The sequence below is a fragment of the Morus notabilis genome, unplaced genomic scaffold (assembly GCF_000414095.1).
Source record: "Morus notabilis unplaced genomic scaffold, ASM41409v2 Scaffold457, whole genome shotgun sequence".
Taxonomy (NCBI): domain Eukaryota; kingdom Viridiplantae; phylum Streptophyta; class Magnoliopsida; order Rosales; family Moraceae; genus Morus; species Morus notabilis.
This window is the reverse complement of record NW_010357333.1, coordinates 5,437-13,789: the sequence shown is the minus strand read 5'-3', so window position 1 is coordinate 13,789 and position 8,353 is coordinate 5,437. Positions and strand designations below refer to the sequence as shown.

The window sequence follows — 8,353 nt, the reverse complement described above, 5'->3', positions numbered from 1 at the left end:
TTCTCACTCTCGCACGCAGCAGGAAATGGTGTGTGAGACAACTCGATGTGAACAATGCTTTCTTAAACGGAGATTTGCAAGAGGAAGTGTTCATGGAACAGCCCGCAGGTTTTGTTGATCAACAAAATCCAACATTAGTGTGCAAACTCCACAAGTCTCTCTATGGCTTGAAACAAGCTCCAAGAGCTTGGTTTGAAAAGCTTCATCATGCGTTGCTGCAACTTGGTTTTCACTCAGCTAAATCAGATCAATCTCTCTTCATTCAGGTCACCACCAAGTGGACTATATACATCCTTGTTTATGTGGATGATATACTCATAACAGGAAGTGATGAGTCAGCTATTCAGGAACTGTCTACAAAGCTTAACACTGCTTTTGCACTCAAAGATTTAGGAGAGATTGATTACTATCTTGGCATACAAGTTACGAAGACAACTCAAGGTTTGTTTCTTTCTCAACGCAAATATGTAACAGACTTACTATGTAGAACCAAGATGCAGTTTGCAAAAGGTACTTCAGCGCCTATGACCACAGGACAAAAACTCACATCTTTTGGCAGTGATCCAGTGAGTGATGTCCAACTGTACAGAAGTGTGGTGGGTGCATTGCAGTATGTGACAATCACCAGGCCAGAAATCTCTTACAGCGTTAACAAGGTTTGTCAATTCATGCAAACACCTCTGGAAGCACATTGGAAGGCAGTAAAGAGAATTCTGAGGTATTTAGTCAGTACGATAGATCATGGACTTCATTTGAAAGAATGTCACACGGAAAAACTGGATTTAGTTGGTTTTTGTGATGCAGATTGGGCATCAGACATTGATGACCGCAGATCAACATCAGGGTTTTGTGTCTTTCTTGGTTCTAATTTGGTGTCTTGGCAATCCAAGAAACAACATACTGTGTCAAGATCATCTACAGAGGCAGAGTATAGAAGTTTAGCCAGTGTGGTAGCTGAAATATCCTGGCTTCAGTCTCTTTTAACCGAGTTGCATTTTCAGACAGTAACAACACCAATCATCTGGTGTGATAATCTTAGCACAGTGCATCTAGCAGCAAATCCAGTGCTGCATGCCAGAACCAAGCACATAGAACTGGACTTATACTTTGTTCGAGAAAAAGTCATGAGGAAGCAAATAGAAGTCCGGCATGTACCTGCTATTGATCAACTAGCTGATGTGTTCACCAAAGCCATTTCAAGTTCTGCCTTTGGTCTCATTCGTGGCAAACTTAAAGTAGAAGATTTAGCTACTTTAAGTTTGAGGGGGACTATTAAGAAGTCTTAGTTATGAAAGATTTAGTTTACACGTGTAATAACTTCATTGGATAGTCTGTTAGAGGGTATCCTCTAATTTATGTATAAATAAACAATTGTAACAGATTTGAGGTTAATGAGAATTAGTTCTTCTCTTTCATCAGTTTCTCTTTCTCTCTCTAGAAACGGTTGAGCTTGTTTCTTTATATCCCTGGACAAGTAGTTAATACGGTTCACCAGACCGTGACTCGTCGTCAACGTTAAAAAAAAAGGTATAAATGCATGCCTTGTTATAAGTTTTAAGTTTTTATTTTTCGTTCTTTCTTTTGCCAATGTGCTATATTGGTTGTTCTTGAAGTTTTTCAGCCAAGATCAATGGCATGAAAAGTAGGCTGTAATGCAAAAGTAGCTCCGATCTTGTTCAGTAGTACTGGTGGGCCAATGACTCTTCTTTTGCTTCATTTTAATTTTGTGAATCGATCAGTTGTAGCATTGATTCGTGTTGGACTCTGCATAGATAATAGAGGAAATATTTCAAGATTATTGTCTTCCTTCGTGAAGTGTTTTTTTTATTAGTATTATTGTTATTTCTTTTCCTTCTTTTTTTTGGGTCGAAATTCCGTGGGTTTAATATCTGCAAAACTGAATAATATTTGCTGAAATTACACCAGATTCCAATTAAACTAGAAGGACGTAAGGAACCGTACTATGGCATATCATATTGGACTGTGCACATAATAGTTCTTAATTCCTTTGTGAAATCTTTTTTTTTTTTTTTTCCTTTTCTTCTCTTTTTTTTTTTTTTGCTTGAAATTCCTTTGTGAAGTTTAACATCTGCAAAAACAGTATTATATGTTATTTGCTCAAAATAACACCATATTCCTATTTATAAACTAGAGTGAGATTGTCATATCACAAACTCCGTTTTACTAGAATCATGTAGCTCTCAATAGCTTTCATATTGCTCGCGGAAACAAATATATATATATATATATATATAGATTTCATTGGCATGGACAGTACTGATCAGGAGGGATAACCAATTAAACTTTTTAGGGTATTTGCTCGGCCTTCTTGTAATACAATCTTTCAATACTTTCAAAGCAAATAATGATTTTTTAGCTATTTTTTTAAATAGGGCATACATGTAGATGATATTGAACTAAATCTTAACAATGATATAACCATTTTTACTGATTATAATAAGCATGAGCTTAAATTTATTCTTATATGTTGTTAAGCTACTATTTTAACCGTTATATACATTAACCGTTCGAAACTCTTTTACCCATGGCAAATGGATTTGGCAGTGGCAGAAATAACTTGAATTAAATATATTCTCAGCCTCCAAAATTCATTCTTAATTTCTTATGGTCTGTCGCTTCTAAGGAGTTTGTACTCTTAAATATACATTATAGCTTCATAATTGACCTCAAGTCTTCGAATATAACCCCAAAATACTAACCCGGCCACATTATTATTTTATCAGTTATCACATAATTAGTCGTTGCTATATTTATTTGTTTTACGTATAAGCTCATAATCCGTTGCTTAATTTATCTATTTATCTTGTGCTTGCTTGCAAAATAAGAGAAAATAAATGAGTATATTTAGGTCTTGAGAGCTTTGGTCTAGAACTCCCGATAGTTGCATGCCAAAAAAATAGCACAAGAGAACCTGAAGTTTTATACCTTCGAGTTTTGAAGTACATATCCTTGTTAATTAACAGGAAATCAAATTCCTTCAATCATGCATGCATTATCCTTAAACTGCATGATCTCAATAATCCAACTACCATTGACAATTACAAATTATATATGGCAGTCGTTGATATATCTCACAGAGCATATATCACACATTAAGATAACTATTATAATATAACTATATACTAGTATAGCTAGAAAGCCTAAAGTAACTACGACGAAGCCACAACTCATACAAGGTCATGTGAAAAGCATCATAGTCAACGGGATTCTGATGCCACTGAAAATGCTTGCGCACTTTGATCACGTTGCTTCTCAGCCTCTCGTACTCGTCAGGGTTGATGCCGTTGAGGATCTTCTTCAGCCTCGGGATGTCTTGGGCGGCGACGACGACGGAGAAGCTGCTCCAGTTGAGTATGTCGGAGAATGGAAGGTCGTAATGGTCTGCTATTATGACCGGAACGCATCCGAAGTACATGGCGTCCCCTATGCGAGCCGTGTTCACCCCAAAGCCCCTCACGTGGATGCAGAACTGGCTCTTGAGAAGCTCCTCGGAATATGGAGTTTTGAGCCTCCCATAGTTCACGAATATCTCTGTGTCGTTTCCCCATACTTTAACAAGGTGTTGGATAATTGATCGCTCCAGCAAGGAATGCAAGTCTTGTCCTGTAGTTATTACAATATTTAATTCATGTTGATCATCTTATATATGTGTATGTCTAGTGATAAATAAGGGCAACTTATTAGTTTCATGTTCCATTGTTTGATCTTAACTTTCTACACCTCATTTAATCACTTGAATTTTTTAGTACTTGATTCCTTTTTACTTGATCAAGTTGTTAAATTTATAGATGATATGGTAAATAAGTAGTGGAAGGATAGTTTATAAACGACTATACTTTTTGCCTAAGTTAAGCGAGTTCTGCTATATATTATAATTGGGCTAATGAACTACATAATTGCTTAAAGTTTAATGGTGTTCAATTATAATAACAACAAATTGCTTAAATGTATGTCCACTTTCGCTTGACAATTAAAACTAATATAATTAAACAAAGCTGGTAGTATTCTTTGCTCAATCGGAGTGTATATATGTGCGTGTGTGTATTTCACGAGTTTAGCAATTGGTTAACCGGGCATGTTAACAAAAAAAAAAAAAAAAAAATTCACGAGTTTTAGAACTAATATATATCAATAGAATACTATTCCGTAAAACAAATTTCAGTATTTCGAGTCAATTGTAACTTGTAATTTCCAAATATTTTGATGACCAGACTAGTAGTGCATCAAGTGTAAACACTAATGAAAAGAATATATATGTGTATATATATGTGTGTGTATATATATATAGCATATACATGCATGCAATGCATAATTAATTACCTCTTTGATGAAAGACGATTAGGAGGATCCTGTTGATCTAGGCCAAATTTGAGGCATACTAGCATCCTTGTGCGGAACATACCCATGAATGAAATAGCTAGCAGGCCAAATTTGACGTGACTGGCTAGAATCGTCGCCGATTGTCCAATTGAATGACAAGCCACGTAGAAATGGTCGGTCCCACCTGTTCGGTTCCAATAAGGATACTTGCGACTATAACATGTGGATAGATGTATATCTTCAATCTCCCTTTCATTTCCTTGTAGTCCTCCAAAAATATATTTCCATCGTGGTATACCTCGTTGCTATAATTTGAACTTCGACCTCCTGATCAACAACAAAAATAGCCTAATATTATTGTTGTTTTCAGATCGAATACTATTAATGTTTTTTTTTTTTTTTTTTTTTTGAAAAATGTATACTACTCATGTTACACTATCGGACTCTTATAACCTTTTTTTTTTTTTTGGGTCTAATTATAACGATTTGGTATGTGAGATTCAATTCTTGAATTAATATGGGTAACAAGATATGTGAAATGTTGTGTATAGCATTTGTTAACGACGTAAATTTGCCAAAAGTACTGGAAAAAGAATAAAAATGGTCTAAGAGTTAAAAGCGTATTATCAAAGTTATAAACATGATTTATTCTGTCCACTTAAGCTTGTTAAAACTGTCCGTAAATATAAAATGTGTAAACAGTTAATTCGACAATAAAAGTGTCGTCACGGTGAATATAATTAGGATCAAAGTTGGTTTTAATAAACTTACAAAGAGTTATGCAATATAGAAGATTCTAACAAAATTAAAGCCTTGCTATTTTTATAATTTAATTCGTTATCACAAAAAATCAAATTCAACTTTTTTGTTATAATATTTTTTTCTCACATATCCAATTCAATTATTCAAGTTTGAATCGTGAAACAAATATACCCTAAAAAAAATGTCGACAGTATTTGTAAGAGGAAGGGTAAATTGTATATTTAGGCCACATATAAATGCATGTAATCATTAAAAGTAAGGGGAAACAAAAGAAAAAAAATGCATGAATGGAAAATTAATGAACAATTAATCAATTTTTAGTACCAGGATTGTTAATATTGCTGGATCTGGGCTTGGCAAAATTTTCCGTCAGAAGCCTTTTGACGTGGAGAGGTTCTCAAAGAAAGATGCCAAAGACAAGATGAGGACGAAGAAAACAATCCAATTTAAGGCCATCCAGTTTAACTTGGAAGATTTGACTTCCATCTTAGACAAATAAGAAATCTCCTGTAGAATAATATTTTTATATACTAATTTGATATCTATTCCAAGGAGATTTCCCAAGAAAAATAATAAAAAATAATGGGAAGACAAAAGGAATATGGATTTGATTTAAGAGATTGCAAGGCAAGGTATAGTGGAGTTTGCAAGGGAACAAGTTGGGAGATTTTTTTTGTGGCTGCCACAAAGAAACCTGTTTTTAACTAGGAGAACAAAAGGCAATCTCTTTGTTTTTGAAATACTATGAACGTGTTTGAGAAGTTATTTCATGATTGATGTTTAATTAGTTCCATGTTGTTTTTAGAAAATAAACGTGCTTGGAAGGTTATTTTCATGGATGGGGACTTTTTCTTTGTGTAAAATAAACATGTTCCAAAATTACTTTCAAGAATAGACTACAGTTATTTCATGATAAAAATTTTCAGTTCTATAATGCTTTTAGAAAATAAACGTGCTTGGAATGATATTTTCATGGATGGTAAGACTTTTCTTCTTTGCACATGATAGGCATTCTCGTAATGTCACCTCTAATCCAAAAGATTAAGAAGTCCTTAAAACTCTTATATATATTGTTGTTGTGAAAATGGTTAATTTCACTAATGATCCCTGAGATTTATCTCAATCTCATTTTGTTTTTTGACTTTTTAAACGTATCGTAGTTAGTTTTTAAAGTTTTATTTTGTTTCGGTTTCAGTTATTTTGTTAATTATACATTAAAATTTGATGGATTCTGTGTAAATTAAGGACTAAAATTAAAAACATATAGGGTGCGTTTGGAATTGGTTTTTACTTTTTTTTTAAAAAAATTCAACACGTCTTTTGAGGTACGGAAATAAAAACGGTTTGCAAACTATGTTTGTTTAGCAAATATTTTGAAAATGAAATAAAAACAAAAAACAGTGAGAATGGTTTTTGTGAAGGAATTAAAAAACGATTAAAAGTTATTTTCCTTTTTATGTTTTCATTTTTTAGTACTTATCAATAATGTTATAATATATTAATTAATAATTATAACCAAACATGATTTCACTTTTTTATTATACTCAAAACAATCTCTTAAAAACCAACTAAACGTAATTTCAGAATTGGTTCTAAAATGATTCTCAAAATAATCTCATTTTTACTTTTGTATTGAAAATAAAATTATTTTAAAAACGTTACCAAACAGGCTCATAGAGTTTTGAGACTATTTGTGAAAATTAACTTTTATTTTTTATATCAATTTTATCTTTAAACTTTATATATTTTAAATTTTAATTCTTAATTTCGACATATTCCGTCCAATATGTAATACCTAACGGAAGAACTAAAACTGAATTAGAATAAAACCTTATTGATCAACAACTGTACGGCATTTTAAACGTCAGATACTAAAATAAATCCATGCAATGCGGCAAGTTATAATCTTATCCCAAACCAATTCTCTTTCGCAACTCTATTTGGTCCCTAGCCCACAAATACATTGAATCCTAGAGCCTACCCTTTGTGCAAAGAAAATTCTTATGAAATGAGAATTAAACCATTGATCAGTATCCATTGGTATACTTTGTAAATTCATATTATATATATAACCATCTATTGATCATCAAATTCCAAAAGTTCACATTACATATAAACTCTCTTAATTACAAATTGATTAATTTTACGACCTACTTCATCTATACACATACACTAAAATACTTATCGACGGATTGAAATTGACAGAAACTTAAGTTTGGATAATAAGATCCGCTTTAATACTATATTTACCCGGTGTGTGATGTTGATACTATATATATGATTGAAGATTTTTTTTTCTTTATTTGAAATAAATATGATTGGAGAATTGAGGAATAAGATATAGCAACAAGAGGACGAGTTGGTATTTAAATGACGAAAAACTGAGCAAGAAAATGAGAAACTGAGGGGGGGAATTAAGAGAGAAATTAAGATGAAGAAATGAGAAAGAAAGATGAGTAATTGCAGAAGAATGTTGAGTGCATTGCAACCTTATGAATAATTGTAAATATATGTAATTCATCAGTTTGTATTTTGAGTATTCATGCCTTCATGGAGTGTACATATGTAATGTGTTATTTAAAGTGACACTGGCCACCTAATTTATGCGATTACTATTTTGATTTCATTTATTTATAATTTTTCTATATTTATTTATTTTCTCAAATATACTTATTTTGAAGTAATGTATTTTTTTAGGTTATGCTTTTTTTAAAAATAAAAGGCACTTTTTTTTTTGCGCTTATAATTTACGTTTAGAAAAACTAGATAAACAAGTTTAAACCTTTACTAGTAAAACTTTATTCGGTTTAATAATAAAAAACGATTATATCTAAACAAAGCATTGTAATGTGTATGTACATGGGAAATGACTTACATATAGTGCAAAATAGAACTTTTTTATTAAATAAGTGTAATTTGCATAAACGGTCTCAATCTTTTTAAAAAATGACAATTTAATCTTTAATTTTTTTTTGACAAAATAATCCCTAATCTTTTTAAATAAGTGCAATATAATCCTTTCCGTTAAATTTTTAACCGTACAAGTCATGTGCACTGCACATGATCTCATAATAAAAGTTATTTTAGTGAACTGAATAATTTATTTTTCAACAAAAATCAAAATAAAAAATCTAAAAAGAACCGCACAAATCTAAAAAGAACCCCCATGAAAATCTCTCTCCTCCGCAACTCTCTCTCTCTCTTCCATGACTATCTATCCTCCGCGACCCCCGGCCACTCTCTCTCTCCT

At 32.3% G+C, this 8,353-nt stretch overlaps 1 pseudogene; it reads right to left on the bottom strand.

Annotated features, from left to right (window-relative positions):
• Positions 1 to 3,136: 3,136 nt before the first annotated feature.
• LOC21397929 lies at positions 3,137 to 7,141 on the bottom strand (annotated as a pseudogene).
• Between the last annotated feature and the right edge of the window lie 1,212 nt (positions 7,142 to 8,353).